The sequence below is a fragment of the Peromyscus californicus genome, unplaced genomic scaffold (genome assembly GCF_007827085.1).
Source record: "Peromyscus californicus insignis strain IS unplaced genomic scaffold, ASM782708v3 Scaffold_7__1_contigs__length_154581171, whole genome shotgun sequence".
Classification (NCBI taxonomy): domain Eukaryota; kingdom Metazoa; phylum Chordata; class Mammalia; order Rodentia; family Cricetidae; genus Peromyscus; species Peromyscus californicus.
Genome location: NW_026294595.1, coordinates 118,752,162 through 118,773,579, shown reverse-complemented (window position 1 = coordinate 118,773,579; position 21,418 = coordinate 118,752,162).

The following is a 21,418-nucleotide window of genomic DNA, read 5'->3' as shown; positions in this document are numbered from 1 at the left end:
AAGGCCTCGTGTGAGGAGAGAGCAAGAGTCAGACTATGGACCTTTCAGGGTGGACGTCAGTCTATTCCCAAGAGTGGAGCCCTGTAAACACCACTTATGGCAGCCTCCCAGTCCTGCCGCTCTGGGATTATGTCTCCAGCGCATGCTTCTTAAGGGTGTACTTAACAAATGCCTGTTTCATATCTGCTCTCTGCCTGACCAGCTACGTGAGGGAAGAATGATGTCAGTATTGGAACTTAACTTGTCTTCTGACGTAGAAAACAGGGTTTCAATGTCCTAAGGACAAATCATGTCATCGGATGGGGCTCCCGCAAGAATTTCAGAATTAACCAATATGTAAACTTTATTATTTTAGAACTAAAGTATGCCCTATCAGAAACTTAACCCATTTATTAAGAAGTTTAGAGGTAGGCAATCCATGGCAGGACCCAAGCTTGTTATTGCTTTTTATTCCATTGTCTGCAATGAGCAGCCTTAAGGTATCTTCATATTCTATGTGGCTGCTGGAGCGCCTCCGCCATCACATGTGCTACAGGCTTTCCTGCAGGTCCTTCTGATTCAGGCTTTGTAGATGTCCTCACAACGCTGAGGCACTCTTCTTACTAGACACATGCCCACACCTAGCTCCAAGAACGACTGGGGAACATGACTTTAGCTAGACGCAGTGCTTCCACAAATGAATTTGGCTTCTGCTGTTCCCGTGGTTTAGACACGGCTTGAGGTATCTGGAAGTTCGGTCTCCAGTGTAGCAATGGGTAGTGGGCGGGGGGGGGGGGGGACCCAGAAGAGTTGGAGCCTAGTGGAAGGCTATTAGGGGTGGAGGTTGGTGTTGAGGATGGATTAGTACTGGCCTCAGGGAATGGATTACTTCTTAAAGATTAAGCTGTTGGGAGCATATTCAGTGGCTTCCTGTCTTGACATGTGATCTCTCATGCACGTTTATTGTGATGCCAGAGCCACACGGACTCCAGCACCATGTTCATAAGCCTGCAGGACCAAGTAATAAATCTGCTTTCTATATAAAGTACCCAGCTTTGGGTATTTTGTTACAGCATCAGAAAGTCAATTAATAGAGTTCCTAAGCCACAAGAGGAACACATTGACGGGGCTCTGGGCCTCCTCTTCCTTTCCTCCCCAAACAGAGAAGCAGTGTAATAGTACCAACAGCCCCTGGGCTTAACTCCCGCCTCTTCTATTACTCACTACACCATTTCAGGAGACTCAAATAGTCTCTCTGAGCCTTTAGATGCCCGTTCGAAAAAATAGACCGTTGGCCATAGCTGCCTTCCCATGGTAACAGTGATCATATGGGACCACCAACTGTATGAATTATAACACACACGATTGGTGTTTAAAAATGGAAAAATTAGCAAAATTGAAAACACAGCAAAAACCTGTTTAGCCTAACAGGGACCACTGCATGGATGGGTGGCTTCTACCTTGACAGCTATCCTGTCCCCAAATCTTGCAGTTCTTTTTATAATGTGTGGCCAGAGCATGGGAGCAGGCAGGACATAGAGTGAGGATGGAGCTGGCCCTGCTGAGGTCCAAGGCATGTTAGTAATCTTTCTGTTGCTGTGACACAAAGACATTTAAAAAATCAAGTTATAAAGAGGAAAGGTTCGTTTTGGGTGACACTTTCAGGGGCTTCATGTCATGGTCTCTGGATCCTATTGCTCTGAGCATGTAGCAGCAGAAACATATCCTGGTGGGAACCTGACCAAAGAGGCCTGTGGGCAGCCTGGAAGAGAAAGAGAGGGAGGTCCTAATGTCCCTTGTAAGGGCACACTCCAGTGGTCTAACTTCTTCCTACCAGGCCCTTCCACTTAAAAGATCCACCTTTGCCGGGCGGTGGTGGCACACGCCTTTAATCCTAGCACTCGGGAAGCAGAGCCAGGCAGATCTCTGTGAGTTCAAGGCCAGCCTGGTCTAAAGAGCGAGATCCAGGACAGCACCAAAGCTACACAGAGAGACCCTGTCTTGAAAAACAAAAACAAAAACAAAACAAACAAACAAACAAAAATCCACCTTTAGTGCCCTGGCTGGGTACCAAGGTTTTCGTACATGCGCCATAACGGGAGACATTTCAGATCTACACAGTAGCAGAGTGTTCTTCTCTGTTGGAGACTGTGTGTGCCTTGCTGGAATGCTTCCCTGTGGACACCCCTTTGATTCCGTGGTTCTTGCCTGTTCCAGCCATTCTCTGCTCAACAGACAATTGCTGCACAGCCTGCTAGTTAAGGTCTCCATCCATTACTGTCCCTCACAGTTCCAGGTGAGGCCTGAATACAGCAGGGTACTGCTCCTGGGTGTCAACTGGAACTGGGGTCACCTGATTGTTCTCCTGGACTGGTCCTTCTAGAAGTTTCTCCTGCATGGTTGGCAGGGATTCTGGGAGATCAGCTGGGTCACTGACCAGCCTCTTAGCATGCTTTCTCCAGGTGGCAAAGAAGCTGAACTCTGAGCAGACACGGCCCCAAAGCCAACGCTTCAAGAGAAAAAAAAGGAGGACCCTGCTAGACAGAAACATCACATTTCTCTGGAGTCAAGACCCCAGGAGCAGACTTCTCTCTCTGTGGGGAGGCGTGTGTCTTCAAGGAAGGGGAGGAAACACAGCAGCACCTCAGACACCAGCTGCTACAGCTGCCCTGGCTGTGTGCTCAAACCACTGACACCAAGTGTGATCCCAGAGACCTCTGTGGTTCGTGATCTGATCTGGTCTGGTCTGGGCATCTTTCTACCAGAAAGCTCCTGGGGTTGTTTGAAGGGGAGTCAAGACTGAGAGCCTTGACTTAACCTAACTATGAGTAAAAACCAAACCAAACCATAAAACCCAGGGGAAGGCAAAAAGGTAAAGCTGGGGTCCATGAGACTGGGAGGTGACTGGTCTGCACCCCTGTTAGCTCTCCACTGCTATAACAAATCACCGGAAATGGTGGATTTATAAAGGGAAGGGGGTCTATGAGCTTCACAGGTTATGGGGGGCTCCCACTGCTTTAAGCCTCAGAAGGATGTGCCAGATAATAACGTTGGGGAGTACGTTGTAGGGACATCGGTTTTCTTATGGCCAGGAAGCTTAAGAGGAAGCAACCAAGGCACTCGAGCCCCCTCCCTCCCCGTAGGCATGCCCCAAATGACACAAGGACTTCTTCCTAGGCCTACCCACTAACGGCTGCACAGCCTCCCCGCACTGCCACACAGGAACTAAGTCTTTGACACACGGGCCTCTGGGCAGCATTCAAGGTCCAAGTCATAGCAGCTGCACTCTCCATGTTGGCTAGGTCCCCATGAAACTGTTGCTGTTAGGTGTGGCTGGGTCTGCACAGATTATAAAGCCACCCATAGGCATCCTTGGCCTTAGGTTTTGGTCCTATTTTGGCCAATTTTCCCCATCGCCTTTACCAGAAATTAACTAGGTATAGCTAACCAATTAACATGGTATGAATTCTCACTAAAAGGCTATCAGTCTCCTTGTTGAGGATTTGGGCTCAGCCAGCCTAACCACAGTTAGGATACCTTTTCCTCAAATGGGTGGTGCCTAAAAGAAGGCTCTCCACCCCTCACTTCAGAAGTATGCTTATGAAAATTCATGGTCCTGTCTTCTGGCCTCGCAACACTAGAAAACATGATTTATTCCTGAGGCTAATGAGCTCTTCAGTTTCTTTCATGGTAGAGAAAGCGGTCTTGTTTTTCTGGATAATTTATTTTTGGTGCTAGTCCATTTTCTGGAAAGAATCTTTCCATTAAGATGCTGAGCACATTTCAAGAGAAGAGTGGAACTGTGAGAAGCCTTGCACAGAGGAGCCTGCCCACCTGGGCATGCCACCACGAGAGCTGTACCGAGGCTGGTGGCAGTGAGGCTCAAGGGGGAGGTGGTTTTTAGGAGAGGGTACGTGATGGGAACCACCGAGGTGGCACCCTGTGGAATGCACAGAGCTCACTGCGAGTCATCGTGGAAGTGGGTGTGGACAGCACACACCGCTGGAACTGAGGCACCGAGGATCTATGTCCAGTGAGTTATGAGACATTAGAACCTGGTTCACTCTGCTGACGGAGCCCAGAAGAGAAAGCTCCCACCTCTGTCTCTGCCTCTCATCTTCATCTGGCTCCAGTACCCCATCCACACAGTTCCTCTCCACTTGCCGGCCGCCCTGTGAACTCAGTGGTCTTCAGCTCCATTCCTGCCCTCTGGTGCTGTGCGGGCTGCCAGGGTGGCTGAGTCCTGCAGGTGGCACTTCACAGATACAGCGGCAAGCTGTCTTCTGCAGGGTCAGTCCCTGGGAGTCACCGGAGGGGGACCAGAAGGCAGCAGAAGTTATAGGCATTTGTGAGCTGCCTGACGTTGATGCTGAGACCTGAGCAAGAGTTCTCTGAAAGAGCTGTACTAGAGCTCAACCACCGAGCCAGCTCTCTAAGCCCCTCGCTGCAGGAATTAATTTTTAAGTGTCTTTCCCTTTCCCAATCAGCCCTTCCAACGCTGCTGTCCCTGCTTAGTGACAGACACTCTCTAAGGCATTCTGTGCCTACCTGAAACAGCTGACAGCGTCAGATCCTACGTAACCATGCTCTCCACCCATACACGCACGCCCGAGGTAAAGGTTAATTGGTGAGTTACGCGCATAGTCAGAGACTGAATCAGTAATAGTAGAACAACTGTAAAATGTATGTAGTCATAACAGTTGTTTAGAACATAAACATGATACATTATTTCATTCTGGCACTTTCCGTCCAGTATTTTCAGACCGCCGTTGACCATGGGCAGATGAAATTGCCAAAAGTAAAACCACAGATAAGAGGGGCACTCTTGTATGTTGGTGGTCAGTTCCCTGTGTCAAATGGCTCATCTTTGAAATAACCGGGGAAGCCCCTATTTCTCTAACCGAACCCAGACAATTTTAGGGGGTTATCAGAGTTGTGTAAAGATTTTGTCTCTTTCAGGAGATAATAACATCTGGGCATGACTGTGCTGTTTTTTTGCTGTTTTCTCTTCAGCATGACACATGCCCTTGGCCCTCAGCTAAAGCCTTGTCCCCTGTCCTGTAATTCCCAGGGCTGTCTCAGCTCTGGCTACTGTCTCTTTGGCCACTACCTATTCCTGGTGGTTTCTACAGCTGGATACGTGTTTCCAGCTAAGGTCAATCCAGAGCAAGAATGATAGGGATTTAACCTTCTGCCACCCCCATCCCAGTTTTCAAGGGTCTAGCATGCTTAGTCAGCTCAGTTGGCTTGAACAGCAGGCATCTGTTTCTCACAGTTCTGGAAGCTAAACTTCCAAGGTCAAGGTTTTCATCATAGCAGTGATAACCCTAAGTATGATGACAGCTGGACTGGCTAGCATGAATCTGTAATCCCAGCACTCCTATGGGAGCATGAGAGTTGAACTGGAGAATCCCTGGAAACTCGGGGACCAGCTAGCCTTAGACAGCAGTGAGCAACAAAGGGACCCTGTCTAAACAAGGTGGAGGGGGGGACAGACACCTGAGGTTATCCTCTGACTGCCACACGTGCCCTGTGCAAAACAGGAGGAGAGTCCTCATTAGGAACTGAGCTGCTGGCAAAGAGGGTCACGGAAGAGCTGGGAGACGGTTCACTAGGTAACGTGCTTGTTAGATCACAGGTGTAAGGACCCGAGTCTGACCCCCCAAACCCACGTAAAGCTGGTGTGCGGGCTAGTTCTCTGCCAGCTTGACACAAGCTAGAGTCATCCGAGAAGAGGGAACCTCAGTTTGCCGGGTATGGTGGCACATGCCTTTAGTTCCAGAACTTAGAGGCAGAGGCAGGAAGCCAGCCTGCTGAAACATGGAGCTAACCAGTATTCATATATGTCCGTGTGTTTGTTCGTTATTTCTCTCTCTCTCTCTCTCTCTCTCTCTCTCTCTCTCTCTCTCTCTCTCTCTCTCTCTCTCTCCTCTTCCAGATGGGGTCGTTGCTTTTGTTTATTTCTGTCTCTGGCCCTTGCTATCAGTTGTTACACAAACCCGCAGAAACCCACGCCGTGGTCTTCTCGGCTCATCTCCCAGAGAGCTTCTCAAGGCTCCTCACTCTGCCACACCCACACTGGCTTCCACCTGGTCTCTGGTCTCTGGTAACTCCTCTACCTCATTGTCTGCCCCCCATTTCCAGTTCATGATCAGAACTCAGTGCTTTGCAAATTCCCCACTCAGTAACCCTTACACATCCTGTTCATTTAGGGGTCCCAACTTCCAGAAACCTTACTGCCCTAACACACGCTCATTGTCTCAACTCCCCTGAGACAGCTGGAGGCAGAAAGAGGCTGAGGGACCTTCCCAGGTCTGACAAAGGGAAGGTGAACTGGGAGGCTTTCTGTAAGCTTCCCTCTAATGGAAGAAAGTACTGTCTTATTTCTTTCACTCCCCAGTATGGCTTGACTCAAGGAGTGTGAGGCAGCTAGTTTGAGATGCAGCCTCAGGAGATACCTGTAGGAGAGGAGAAGTGGGGAAGGAAGGGTAGGTAGCAGTGGACAGAGGTTTAGCTGCTGATGTGGGTGACAGGAGCCTCATCAGACAGGCATCCCTGGAAAAGGTGCAAATCAACTACCTCAGAGTCATCCCTGAGAAAGTCATGATGTCAGTACTAGAGGAACAGAACTGACCCAATGAGTGGACATTACAAAGGGATCCATTCAATCGGCTTATGTGACAGTAGATGGGTAGTTACAATGGCTGACCACACTGGAGAAGTTGAGAACCCAGTAGCTGGTCAGCTCATGAGGCCAGATATCTCAGTACTCCCAATCTGATGCTGACCACTTAGAAGGTTTCTGGAGAGTCACTGCTCTTCGTTCATGTTGGAAGCCTGAAGAAGCTGGAATCTGATGCTAGCCAAGGCTGGCAGCAGCAGCTGTAGGCGGAGTTTTCCTGTGAAACTTAATATTAATTGTAAGTGCTCAGCTGATAGCTCAGGCTTGTTACTAGCTAACTCTTACATTTAAATTAACCCATATTTCTTATCTACACTTTGCCATGTGGCTTGGTACCTTTTCTCAGCACAGTGTGCCCATTTTGCTTCTCCTTCTGTCTGCTGGCAACTCCTCTAACTCTGCCCTTCTTCATCACAGCATCCTTAGTTTGGTTGTCCCTCCTATACTTCCTGCCTGGCTATTGTTAGATTTTTCTTTTACTCTAGTCCCATGTTGGGCACCAAAATGTTGTTGATTGGTTTTGCTCTTTTGGGGGGGGGGGGGCTGCCATCTAGCTTCCAAATAAATCACACACACACACACACACACACACACACACACACACACACACACAGACACAGACACACACACACACACACAGAGGCTTATTCTTAATTATAAATGCCCAGCTTTAGCTTGGCTTATTTCTAGTCAGCTTTTCTTAACTTAAATTATCCCATCTATCTTTTGCTTCTGGGCTTTTACCTTTCTCTATTTCTGTATACCTCATCTTTCCTTCTTACTCCATGGCTTGCTGTGTAGCTGGTGTCCTCCTTCTTCTTTTCTCTTGCTCCTTCTCCCTTTCTCCCAGATTTCTCCTTCTGTTTCTTCTCTTTGCCTGTCATCCCCGCCTATCTTTTTTCTTGCCTTGCCATTGGATGTTCAGCTCTTTATTAGACCATCAGGTGTTTTAGACAGGCACAGTAACATAGCTTCACAGAGTTAAACAAATGCAACATAAACAGAAGTAACACACCTTGAAATAATATTCCCACCACCTAGCTACCAGCCAGTCAGCTTTTTCTTAAACCGATCTGAGTAACAAATCTTTACAAAAGGATTATTCTATAGCAAGCAGCAACAGCAGCAGCAACAGCAGCAGCAGCAACAACAACAGCAACAGCAGCAGCAGCATAAATGCATTCACCAGCAAGAAGCACAGGCTGGCAAGTGGTACTGTTTATTTCTTTCTTAGGACCTTTTTATATCTGGGATGCTGTGAAAAGGTGCTGCCACTCTGGGGTGAGTCTTTTCCCTCAATTAATCATTCCTAGAAGTGCCCTCACAAACTACCCAAAGGCATGTCTCTTGATGATCCCATATCCAATCAGGTGGACAGTCAAGACTATCCATTACACTAACACCTCTGCAGTCATCAGCTGGGGATTCCTCTTGGGAGAGACAAATGCTTTAGCATTCCTAATCTGAAGCTCACAGACTGTCATCTCCAGTTTTAGGAGCAAACCCCAGGGAAAGGCAGCTGGAACTTGGCAGGAACTTTGTGAAATAGAATGGATGGAGAAGAGTGAGCTCCAATAGTCTCTGCTGCAACATCCTCCACCGCTGACCTTGCACGTGCCTTGATATCTGGAGATGAGGCATCTATTTTGTGACTGTGACTGATGAGCAAGAAGACGACAAACCAACACACTGATGGGAGGGGTGGGGGAATCCACGGTTCTTGGTAATCGCTGGCTGCCACACTAAAACTGAGCTAGCATTCATAGTGCATGCAGGGAATAACTGTGGCTGTAATTCTCCAAGCCAGTATCACTTCTGTGTTCTGTTATTTGTGGTTAAGTAAATTCCATTTGAAACAGGATGAGCTACAGGATGAACAGTTGAGAAAGTCAGTCCAAGCAGCTTACCCAGACATTGGCATGGAGTCTCAATGTTGGCTCCAAGCAAAGTCTAAATGAGAGTGTTAGTAAATGCTTGTTAATAGACAGGTGAATGGGTAGCAGGATAGATACCATGGATGGGGAGCACCAATCTCTCTGTGTTACATGACTCAGTTTGTATCCCTTTGGCGAGTGGCTGCATACTTTGGGTCTTCTTTATCGTCTGATTTCACATTAAGACATCATCTGACACTAATTGTTGGCTTCTCAGATCCTCTGCTATTCTGCAATGGCTCAAAGGTCACTAATAAAGTCTTGGCCAATTTATTAATAGTCATAGCTATTTTTACTTCTGCTTGATGCAGCAAAGCTCTGTGTAGTACTGGAAGGATAGGGACACTGTCTTCCTTTGGTGTCCGAGGTAGGAGCTGGTGTGAGGGGGAAGGGTTATACAGAACATCTTGGCATCATCGGGATAAGTAGGTTTGGGGCTAGATACAATGGCAAATTGTCTCCTTGTCGAGATCCCTTTGTTGTAAGTGTTAGAACTCCAATTCAAGCACACAGGGAATGTGTTGGCTTCAGTGATGAGACTGCAGAGAGATTCAATTGGCGTAGAGCCGGCACTAGCAGCCCTAATGAGGCAGGTACCCATGTTCTGTGCTTCTCCCCTTTGCTCTGTTTCTTCCCACCTCCCTTTCTCATTCTCTTTTCTCTTTCTCATGTGCACAGACACACATACCTCATCTCACCTTATTTCTATTTACATTTATTCTGCTCTATTCCCACGCCATGCAAAATGGCAGCCACCCTCCTGGTTGTTTTCAAGTTTTCTTTATAGCCTTTCCCAGACTTTCTAGCAACCTCAAGGGGGACCCTGATTGGGCTTCCCCAAGTCAATCACAGTGTCCAAGATTCTGATTGGTTGCCATGGGCCAATGCCTGCAGCAGAGGGATGAGCATGAGAAAGATAGAGCTTAGGAAGGAACCATGAATGGAGAAGCATCCAGAGCAGCCAGCAGAAGGAAGATAGGGATGCACGCTGGACAGACACGTGGTGTGGCTGCTGCCGCCGCCACCGTTTGAATCTCACACTCACAGCTACACATTGCACAGTCAGAAGTCCCTCTACCAAAGCAACCAGCAAGTTTAACCCTCTGACTCCTCCGTGACCTTGAGGAAAGAGACAAACATGCTCACTTCTTTCCCACGTGTAAGTGATCTGGGTTTAGACTATCTCCGAGATGAGGACTGTGCACAAGTTCTTTGAGAGACACACCCACGGCATAGGGGTGAATAAATGAAACAGGGAGTGAAGGAACAGATAAAAGGGGGCGTGTTAATGAAACCAGGAAATAGGACTCAGATGCCCTTCCCCAAGACCTGAGAAGTGATACCAAGTTTTACATTCTAAACCGGGTGTGGAAGTGCACACCTGTAATTTCAAAACTCAGGGGTTGAGGCAGAAGCATCAGGAGTTCATGGCCAACTTGGGTGGCTTGGGGGCTATCCCAGGAGCCATTTGTAGCCCATCTGGCTTGTGGCGCATGTGGAGGGGAGCACAGCAAGACTATCCTCAGACAGAAAGATGCAGTTCCGGGAGGCAGCTGTGGGTGAAGCCTGGACTGGCCTCTGAAGTTATAAAGGACCCCAGAGCCAGCTTGGGGCTCATGGCCTTCTGCAGCTACCTGTTAATTGCGACCTCTGCATTTGGCCCACTTACCCAGAGAGGCACACTGCAGCCCCCAAAGCTTCAGGGCTCTCACTACATGGCCTGGATTGATTGATACATTAACAAAAAAGATTTTGTTTCCAGAACTGTGGATTCTAAATGTTTCATGTGAAACTCCCACCTGAATCCTGCTGAGAATTTCTTGCTACAGTTGCTTATTTACTGGCCCTAATAAAAGAGCCTGGCAGTTATTCGGGATAGTTAAAACTTTTAGGCTCTTCAGAAAAAGAGAGACGGGGGTGGGTGGGGTGGGAGGGGTGGGGGCTGGTAAGCCAGAGCCTGACGCACTGGAATGTTCTATGTGCCTGAGATCAGCTTTCACCTGTGGAACTCATGCTCGAGAAGCAGTTCCTGGTATAAAGGGGAGCCTGGTGGTGATGGGGCCACTTCCCAGCCCCCAGCAAATAGCAAATGGCCTCCCCACAAACTGGCTCCTTCACTTTTCAGATGTCAGAGGTAGATATTTTTTTCACAGGCACTAATGCTTCTAAACATCAGTTCTTGCGAATCAAGAGCTGGCGAGGGTTCTGGCTTCTTTGCTCTCAAGGGGGCAGAGCAGAAACCTTGGTACCGCCTGGCCAGGCCAAGTGGTTGAGCGTCCATGTGTATTGATGAGGCAAAAAGACAAATGCAGCTTCCCACCTGCTGCGGAGGTGTCCCTGACACAGCTGTGTGGCCGTGGGCAAGTCACCCTCTCTGGGATCCAGCTGTTTGCTCAGAATGTGAGGGTTAGTCCAGTGGTTGACTTGAGGTCCTGATGCTGCCCTGGTCCTTTCTATGGTCAACTACACAGGGTGTTCTTCAGTGATGGCACCTTCCCTGGAACCCTTCTTAACACAGCCATCCAGGAAGTCTCTTGGGGAGCAGTCTGAGTTGGCAAGAGAATTGAAATCTATGTATCATCCTTCAACCCTAAATCGTCTTCTGTGAACATGTAAACCACGAGGCTACTATGCCCACAAATCAAATCTGGGCCTCTGCCTGTCCGTGTCTAATAAAGTTTTATCAGAACAGTCAGATCACATGTCCATGCTGCGTTTAATGCTAGTTTTGAACTGCATTGGCAGAGGTGGGTAGTGGTTGGTGGTGGAGACCCTTCCCTTTGGCCTGGAGGGGCTGGATACTCACTGCCAGATCCTTTATAAGGAAAGTTTGCCACCCTGGATATAAATCTGTCTCCTTGGCTCCAGCCTTTCCTTCAGGCCACAATGAGACTCTTCTTTGTGCCTGAGATCCTTGGAGCTGAGCAATGCCCCAGGGGCTTATGGGCTGTTGGCGTTCTTGAGTTGAGAGGAGGGAAAGAGAAATGCCAGGAGAGAAAATACAAGGAATGAAAATGTTGTTGGAAAAGGGTAGGAAGAAGATGGTGGGGGGTGGGGCCTCCTCCGTGTTGCATCTGCAGGGGCATGCCAGTGTTTAGAGATCCGTTCAGCCTGGCCTGATGCCCAGGCTGGGACTCAGCCACCTTCTCAGCTCTGTGCTCCAAGAACCTGGCCCAACAGGCACCCATTGGCTACCACAGAACTTTGATGGGGGAAGTACGGGCTCAAGCCCTTGTATTTTTTTTCCTGATGAAAATAGCAGCTTTTTCCTGGTCTCTAGACAGTTACAAACCTCAACATCAGCAGGTGGGTGTCTTTTCTGGCTGATGCTCCTGCAGCTGTTTGCTGGTGGGCTATATCTGGATTATTGCCTGTGGGGTCCAGCTCATTGTCCAAGTGAATACCAACCATCCACACCCTCTACTCCCTCTTTTCCAGGGCCATCAGCATCCTTTTCTAAGGTCTGTGTGTTCTGCTGCTAATGGCTCATACCCAGGACTTGCTGGATCCCTGGGGAACCTGGGTAGTCCATAGTCAATGACTCATGTGCAGGAGGGCAAAAGGCCAATTGCCATTGTCTCAGGATGCCATCCTGCCTTGAGCTCCCTGAAGGAGCATAGGCAGGGACTTTATCAAGTTTAGATACATACGGTGCAGAGCATCACTAAGACCTTGTCCGACTCAGATGATACGAATTACTTTTTTGACTTGAGGTGGTTTGAATGAGAGTGGCCCCCATAGGCTCATATATTTGGATGTTTGGTTCCCAGTTGGTGGACCATTTAGGAAGAATCAGGGGGTGTGGCCATGTTGAAGGAGCTGTGTCACTAGGGGTGGGCTTTGACGTTTCAAAAGGCAACACAGGGCCCAGGTTTGCTTTCTCTGCCTGCTGCCTACAGATCAAGAAGGAAGCTCCTAGCCACTGCTCCAGTGCCACGCCTGCCTGCCTGCCTGCCTGCCTGCCGCCACACTTCCCACCATGGTGGTTGTGGAGTAACCCTCTGAAACTGTAAGCAAGTCCCCCAGGGAAAGCTTCTTTTATAAGTTGCCTTGGTCATGGTGTGTCTTCCCAGAAACAGAATAAAACTTTTTTGTTTCTTTGTTTTTTTTTTTTGGTTTGTTTTGTTTTTAGACAGACTCATTCTGAAGTTCAGGCTAGTTTCAAACATACCATCCTCCTGTCTCAGTCTTTTGAGTGCTGACATCACAGCCCTGTAGCACCATTCCTGACTGGTCAGTTTTAAATGAAGACAATGTTATGGTTTGAATGTCCTGTTCTAAATTCAAGTTGAAATTAAGTTGCCCTGTAGCAATACTGACAGGTGGGACCCTAAGAAGTGATAAATTATTCATTACTGTGGAAATAAGGTCCTGATTAAAAAAAATAATAAAGTTGAGCCTGATTTAAAAAAAAAAACAAAAAAAAAAACTCCAGTTCCCTTCTGTACTGTTCCAATCCGATGTAGAGACCCACATCAGATGGCAGAGCCCTAGGACTTCCCAGCCTCCAGAAGCATGAGCCAAATGAGCTGCTGTTTATAAATTCCAAAGCTGGTAGTGTCCTGTCACATCAGCAGAGCCTGGACTCAGAATCTGTTGGGGACAGGGAGTGAGAAGACAGTTAGGTCAAAGGTGCCAGCTCCCAGGTCCTGGTCCCCCACAAGCCAAGCCAGGCATCCTGCCACGGAGGAGCCCTTCCTGAACTATGGCGGAGTGAAGGCAAGGTAGGAGAGCTCTGAGGACCTAGCTCATGACTCATTCCCCAGGGTGTCCCAGAGGTGAGGGGGGTGGGGTGAAAGTTGGAGGTTCCCGAAGTAGTCCATGGTGTGTTCAGTTCCTATTGATCACCTGACTAAAGATCCGGGAGGTGTGGCCTCTGTGCAGGTCAGAAGTCTGGGGTGGGGTTCTCCAGACAGGAGTCAGGTGGATGCAGGCTGCAGTCACTCTGAAGGGTCAAGGGAGAGTTTACCCTCTAGTCTTCCCAGGCTCCCGGAGGCCAGTTGAACTCCTCCTCAGGGCCCCAGTCATGGCTCAGTCATTGCATCCCTTAGCCTCTGCCTCTGCATCTTTCTACGGTCTCGGTTTCTGCTTCTCCCCTCCCTGACACACAGCCTTCAGATGACCTTGGCCAAACCTCCATAATCCAGGATCATCGCCCCATCTGGGAGCCTCCATTTATGCACATCTGCCAGGTCCCTTTCCCCACATAAGCTGACTTAGTCACAGGTCCCAGAGATCAGGACACAGACATGTGTGGGAGGGAGGTGTGATTCTGCCCACACATTCAGCAGAGCTGTGGATCAGACTTTGGCCTATTTGGGTCCATGCAGATGGCTGAGGCACTGCGGGTACAGTCATTTTCTAGACTGACAGCTGAAACTGTCCCCTCTGCCCCCTCTTCTCTGCCCAGCTTCCCTCCTGCTCTGATCCATTGCTCCTGGCACACTGCCTCGCTAAATCATTTGCACCAAATAGTAGGGAACATCCCCCAGGATAATGTGTTCTCCCCAGCCTCCCAGTGCCTCAGCGCTCTTGTCTATTCCTTACCTGGAATAACAAACTGGGACTGTGGACTCTTCAGGGGAGGCTGGCTAGTACCTGTGGCGGTTCATATAAGGCTGACTGTAGGGCAGGGAAGGTTGGGTAGGAGCTTTGTAGGTCCCTGAGTAGAATAATCCTAGGAGCCCTGAGACCAACACGGCCAGAGAGCCCAGAGTCTCCTAGCTACAAGGCTGCCTTAGCATTTGCCGCATGCTTAGCTGCTGGCCAAAAGCAGAGAACGGGAGCATGGTCGGCCTGCTTCTGTGGCACCAAAAACATGTCCTGAATATGGAGGCCTCCTGTCCACTGCAGAAGGGTTTTATGATTGGGTGCAGAATTTGAGCTCTTTTGCTGATGGGCTTGGAAATTCCTGGGAAGATTTCAGCAAGGGAGTGACATGATCCCGTGATCTTTGGAACAGTCTTTCTGGCTGCTCTGAGAAGCACAGTGGAGGGGCTGAGGAGGCCAGGAGCCTAAGGGATGGGGGTGGGGTGCAATATTATTCCTAGTAGAGAAGGTGATGGCCTGTCTGGCCCCACTCCTGCCCTCTTAAAGAATGTTCCTAGTGAACAGAGCAGGAGACCCGGGCTCGACTTCTTGCCTCACAGCCTCAAAGCCGGATACCTCACCTCTGGTAGTTAGACGCTGTGGAGTTTGCCTCTTATGGCCCCTTTCAGCCTCACAGTCTCTTCCAGCCACTCTATCTTAGAGGGTATCCTCCCCCGCTTAGGAACAGCCCCCTCTCTCCTCAGTCACTGCTTGTCCTTGAGTTTCAGAGCTTCTTCCTAGGAGAGCACGTTGACCCTGTTCTGGAGACACTCTGGCACCTCTGGGTAAAAGCGCCAGTCCAGAGCCTCCTGTGGCCCCCGTGCCTCAGAAGCTTGCCTGCAGAGGGGGATCTGGATATGGGCCCAGGTTTGATAAGCCCTGTTATGTACACATCGGTGTCACCTGGATAATTCTTTCAAAATCCCATGGTGCTTGGGGCCCCTGCCTGCACACCTGAGTAACCAAATCAGGGTCTTTGGGTAGGACTGTTTTGCCCCCTTTTAGTTTCTCAGGTTGTTCCAGTGTGCAGCCAAGACTGAAGCTGTTCACGCTGGGGACAGGGCACTGTGTGTGACCGGGCACATGACTCATTCCACTGCTCACGGAGTCCTTGCACCATCCACATGATGTTTGTGGGGCCACGAGACACAGAGCCTGTGGTGCTTAACAGGGAGACAGCAGGCAGGCTGTGCTCTGTGGGTTCCCGTGTGTGGAGGGAGGCTGCGTGCAGAAAACAAACCCTGGATAAGTTTTAAAGACAAGCCATTAGTTGAAGTTGCAGCTTCTGACCAGCGAGCATGGCCAGCCAGCCTGACCCTGGGGTTGGCGATATCCCAGATGTGGCTCCCTGAATCACCACCTACCGTCCAGCTGTCCCCTGGCCCTTTGCAGATCCAACAGCCTGAAAATGGGCAGCCTACAAAGGGTGCTGGGGCAGGGTTGGAAGCTGGCCAGGTCTCTGGGGCACACGGCCCCTCCCACGACCGGGGGTGGGGGGAGAAAGAGGGAGAAGGGGAGCATGGTGGTGGGCACTAGGCCACCCCTGCCTCCAGGCCAATAAGAGGGTGCTGTGGGACTTTCCCAATTTCTAGAGAGGAAGCCAGTCTCCGAGCCAAGCCCGGCTGCCAGGGAAGTTCATGCTTATCTAGGAAAAAACGTGAGCCCATGAAAGCCGGGAGCAGAAACTAAGCACACTCCTTGTGCTTGCTGCCTCCCAGTCCCTTTCTGGGGACTTCCTCTCTGCTGGGAGAATCCTGGTTACCAGAGCCATGATTTCATGGGGGGAAGCTTAGCCAAATCTTATCTAAAGAAGAAACTTAAAGAGCTTGGATAAAGGAATCAAACGGACATTTCTCCACGGAAGAAATAGAAATGGCCACCAAGTGTGTGGCGAGACATTGAGCATCATGAACCACAAAGGAAATGCAAGGGACAATGAGGAAGTGCCTGACACCAACCGGAGCGACTGGCATTTAAAAAAGAAGAAAGCTGGTGTTCGAAAGAAAGACGGGATGCAGCTTGGTGGGGGAGTACTTGCCTAGCATGTCTGAGGCCCCGGGTTCAACGTCCAGCACCAGAGGAAGAAGAAAGCTAAACAAAGATTGCTGAGGACCCAGTGATGCACTGCTAGGTTGCACTCAAGCCATCTGGAACTGGTCATCGGATGTGCAGACCTGCTCAGGGCAGTTCTATGCACAGTGGCTGAAGTGGGAAACACAAATGTCTTTGGAAGGGGCTCTAACAAGCATGAGCACGGCAAACACTGCAGACACACTTTACTCTTTCATTCCCTTTCTTCTCCCTTGCTAAAAACCCTTACATTCCTAAAGCTAGCCCCCAAGGTCTAGTCCCTTATTTGGACACCAACTTGCTCCTGAGACAAAACACCAAGGTCCAACAATCAAAATTCATTATTTGGCTTCACTGGCTAACCTGTCCAATGCGGATTTACCAACTCACCTAGCACAGAATCCCTCTTTTTTCCCTTGAGAACCCGCACCTGCAGAAACACCTCTTCCATCTCTCACTTTCTTGCTGCACTTGCTTGCCGGGCTTGCCTTTGCAGCCCCACCCCCACCCCTGCCCCCACTTGCCCCTCCTGGGTAATCAATATCCTTTGTGCTGAGAATTTGGTGTCTGGGTGTGTCCTGTACCAGTTCTGGGGCTGCAGACCTCCCTTTCACCTTCCAATGGATAAACGCAAATTGTGGCACACCCATGGATGAAAATAGTATTCACTTGTGCTAATGAATGAGATGCTGATACACGCTGATGGAGATGAGCCTTGAAAAATGTCCAGTGGGAGAAAGCAGACACCAAAGGATGAATGTTACGTGATTTCGTTTATTCAAAGTTCTCAGAACAGGTAAATCCACGGAGAACATCCCGATTGAAGGTTTCAAGGCCTGGATGAGGGAGTAATTGGGTGTCATGGTAGAGGATTCCAACAAGCCTGGATTCCAACAGAAGACACGTGGGATTGCATGTGCCTGAGATTTGTGAGTTTTGAAGGTTAAGACGGTGGTTCTGGAGCGGGTGGCTTTCAGAACTCAGAGCTTCAGATGGGTGGGACCACCACCTACCAGGTTGGCATCACCAAGAGTTAAAGTGGCAGTGTCAGCACCCCAACGCCCTGCTCTTTCCAGGGAGCAGGCAGAAGCTAGCAAGCAACTTTCACGTTGGGCCTTTAGGGCATAAAAGATGCATTCCATAATGAACACCAGTGGGGTTTTTATGGGGAAGGGGAGAGGAACTATGTATACGTTCTTAAGCTTCTGCTACATACTAGATACCACCGTTAGCCACAGTCACTGAAAGTGTGTTGGTTCCTGTCTTCCAGAAGTTGCTTGGGAGAGAAGGAAAGACTAACGAGAGGTATTTGGTACAGCGGTGGGGTCAAGGTAAGAACACTGGATATAGAAGGAGATGGGCAAGGAGGCAGGTTACAGCAGGAGGGACAGGTGGTCCAAGGAGCCTCGGGAGGGTGGAGTGGGTGGGGAGGTTACCACACGGGCAGGAGCAGGAGAGGCCCCCAGCCAGCTGTCATGGTAGCGGTATCTAGTGGATACTTTGGTGTCTCCCATGTCTTCTCCTGACCCACTGACTGCGGCCACCGTACAGATGGTGGCTCCACTTGGGGATGGCTTCCCACATCAAGCAACTCTGCGCTGCCGTGATTTGTGCTCCAGGAGTTAATGCTCCTGGGGGGTGGCCCTCTGTGAACGAGAGGGGACAACGTGGATGAGAAAAGCAACTTAAGGAAGGAAGGAAGAAGTTCTAGTGTCGTTTCTGTCGCTGTGATAAACTATCCCGATGAAAGGCAACATATGGGGGAAAGGGTTTCTTCACCTAATCGCTCCAGACTGCACTCCATCCCTGAGCGCATGTCAAGGCAGGAACTCCAGCAGCTCTTCATCCCAGAGTGCAGAGCAGACAGAAACTAAATGCATGATTGCTTGCTTGTTTTCTCCTTTCTCATACTTCCCAGGACCCCTTTGCCTAGGGAATGCTGCCCTACATCAATTAACCAAGACAGTCTCCCACATGCAAGCCCACAGGTCGACTTGATCTAAATTATTCCTCAACTGAAGCTCTCAGGTGATATTTGAGGTTGTGTCAAGTTGACAGTTCAAACTTACCCTCACAGAAAGTTTTCTGTTTGTTTGTTTTGTCTTTGCCTTTTCGAGACAGGATTTCTCTATGTAGCCTTAGCTGTTGTGGAACTCGCTTTGTAGACCAGGCTGGTCTTGAACTCACAGAGATCCGCCTGCCTCTGCCTCTCGAGTGCTGGGATTAAAGGTGTGTGCCACCACTGCTGGGTAAAAGGTTTGTTTTGACTCAGTTTGGGAATACAATCCTTCGTGTCAGGAAAACCATGGTGGCAGGAATGTGAGGCAGCTGGTTCCATGCATACCCAGTCAAGAAGCAAAGAAATTAATGCCGTGCCTAACTCACTTTCTCTGCTTTACTCAGATTTGGACCCCAACTTATTCTACAGTTCCTCAGAAGGTCCCCGAAGTACCAAGGCCCAGTACCCCCAGCAGCACCCAGCCCAATCACACACTTTTCCTGGATTCCACTTTCCCTGTCTCTCACCTCTGTTTGGATCTCCTTCCGTGTAAGATGCCTGTGTGCAAGCTCTTGCCTTAGGTGAACCCAAACTAAGACTGCGGAAGTAGAGAGTTTGAAGCCAAAGGAAGTGGAGGTAGCCCCAAACAGGATAAACAGATGGTGTGGTAGCCTTGAAAAGCAGTCCCTGGGGCTGGAGAGATGGCTCAGTGGTTAGGAGCACTGGCTGTTCTTCCAGAGGTCCTGAGTTCAATTCCCAGCAACCACATGGTGGCTCACAACCATCTATAATGAGATCTGGTGCCCTCTTCTGGCCTGTAGGGATATGTGCAGACAGAACACTGTATACATAATAAATAAATAAATCTTTAAAAAAAAACAAAAACCGGGCGGTGGTGGTGTATGCCTTTAATCCCAGCACTCGGGAGGCAGAGCCAGGCGGATCTCTGTGAGTTCGAGGCCAGCCTGGACTACCAAGTGAGTTCCAGGAAAGGCGCAAAGCTACACAGAGAAACCCTGTCTCGAAAAACCAAAAAAAAAAAAGAAAAAAGAAAAAAAAAGCAGTTCCTGGATTTATCAGTGTTGAGCCTGCCGATGTCATGGCATATTTGATGGAATGGAAGGGTGACGGTGGCTGAGGGCTAAGGCTCTGGGCAGATTGAGGCAGTAGATACTATGAGCAAGTGCTGCTTTGGGGAAATCAGGAGAAGCCAGGACAGGGTCCCCTCAACTTTCAGACTCTCCCCTTCTCGATACGCTGATTCTGGTTGTGTTCTGCCTCCTATCCCCCACAAAGACCTCCAGGATCCTTTGGAAGTGGTGTTGTTTTCTAAATTTTCTTCTGGAATTTTTCCCGATGAATGTTCTAACACACAAGGGCCTGTCACCCTTCAGAAGCTGGATCTGTCCTTCTCAGTGTGACAGCCCCTGTACCCATGCTGTGCTTTCAAGTGCTGTTGGCTGCTTGTAAGTTGGCCTTCCACATCCACCCAGCCATCCTTAGCAGTGAGGTAAGCAGCAGCCGGTGGCAGGAAAGGAGACACAGACATAGCATAGGCCTGTGTCCCCAGTCAGTCAGGAAGTCCATGGTGGCCCAAGGCTGGGACATAGAAATCAGATCTCCAGATGAAGCCTCGGGGTGACAAGCTAAGCTAGGTGCTTCCAGAAGAGAAGGAGCAAAGGAATTCCTCTCTCCTGTCTCTCTGGACCCAAGGCTACTGGAAACACACAGGGGCAGTAAGGAGCCAGATGCTTTCATATGAAGCAGGAAATGTCCTTTGCTTGGCCTGGGCTCCACTGCCTCAGGGCCTCTCAAAGCAGCTGAGCGTTGGCCACCCCATGCCTATCCTAGTTCCAAGGCAGGAGGCCATGGGTTAGAAGGGGTAAGAGGCAAGAGAGGAGAGAGTAGATGGGAAGGCTTTCCCTCTGCAGGGACAGAGGATACTAACCCTGTCTACAGGATAACAGGGAACGGAGGAAAAGGTGTGTGTGTGTGTGTGTGTGTGTGTGATATAAAGGTATAAAAGGCCCTTCAGAATCAACAACATACATCATCTTCATAAAGCTAGGACAATACAACTGTAAATTTTTTTTATTAAAATTTAAAATGTGAATAAACAGGAAGCAGATCCATACATACCAATTGTAAATTTAAAAGTACAGCCAGTGCATTTGCTGTTGCTGCTTTTTAAAAGTGAAAAAATGTCTCACTCGGTAGCCTAGGCAGGCCTAGAACTCATTGTGTAGCCCAGGCTGGCCTCAAACTCATGTCAGTTCTCCTACCTCAGCCTCCCAAGGTGGGAGCCACCAGGCCTAGCCATAGGGGCCTTCAATATTTTTATAACCATTATTTATTTATGGAGGTGTGAGTACATGCTATTGCATGAATGTGGGGGTCGCAGGACAACGTTTGGGAGTCTGTTCTCTCCTTCCACCATGTGGGCCCTGGGGATCAAACTCAGGTCATCAGTGTTAGTGGCAAGTACCTTTCCCCACAGTGTCACCTCACTGGTCCCTGATAAGTGCTTCAAAACTTTTTTCTTTCAAAATTATTTTAATCACATGTATGAGGTGTGTCTGAGCACATGGGTGTAGGTCTCATGGAGGCCAGAGGGGTCGGATCCCTCTGCAGCTGGAGTTACAGATGATTGTTAGCTGCCTGATGTGGGTGCTGGGAACTCAAGCCAGGTCCTCTCCGGGAGCAGCAGGTGCTCTTAACCACTGAGCCACCTCTCCAGCCCCGAGAGGTGCTTTTAAGGACAATTCTAAGATGCTCAGGTCTAGGCCTCTAAGGGTTTGTACAAACTTTTCCCTGACACAGGAAACTTCAGCAGAAGAATGTGTGAAGCAGTTCAGGCCAGTGATGCACAGGCCAGGTAAGCACTAAACTAGCTCTCAAAGAAAAAGAAGTCATCCATAGTGTCCCCCCCCCCCGCCGCCCCCCGGCTTGGCCAACATCCATCACCACATGGGACACTGTTGAATCCAGGGTATTAGGAAGAGATGCTCACAACCTGCCCTCCCAGGCCAGCGTGAGCCACAAGGATCCCTCTAATGCCAGCCCAATTCCTTCTTATACCAAGAAGGACAGAGGCCCACATAGAAAATACTGCCCACGGTGACAGAGCTGAGCCCCTGACAAAACTCTCTGTTCTTTGTCCCATAT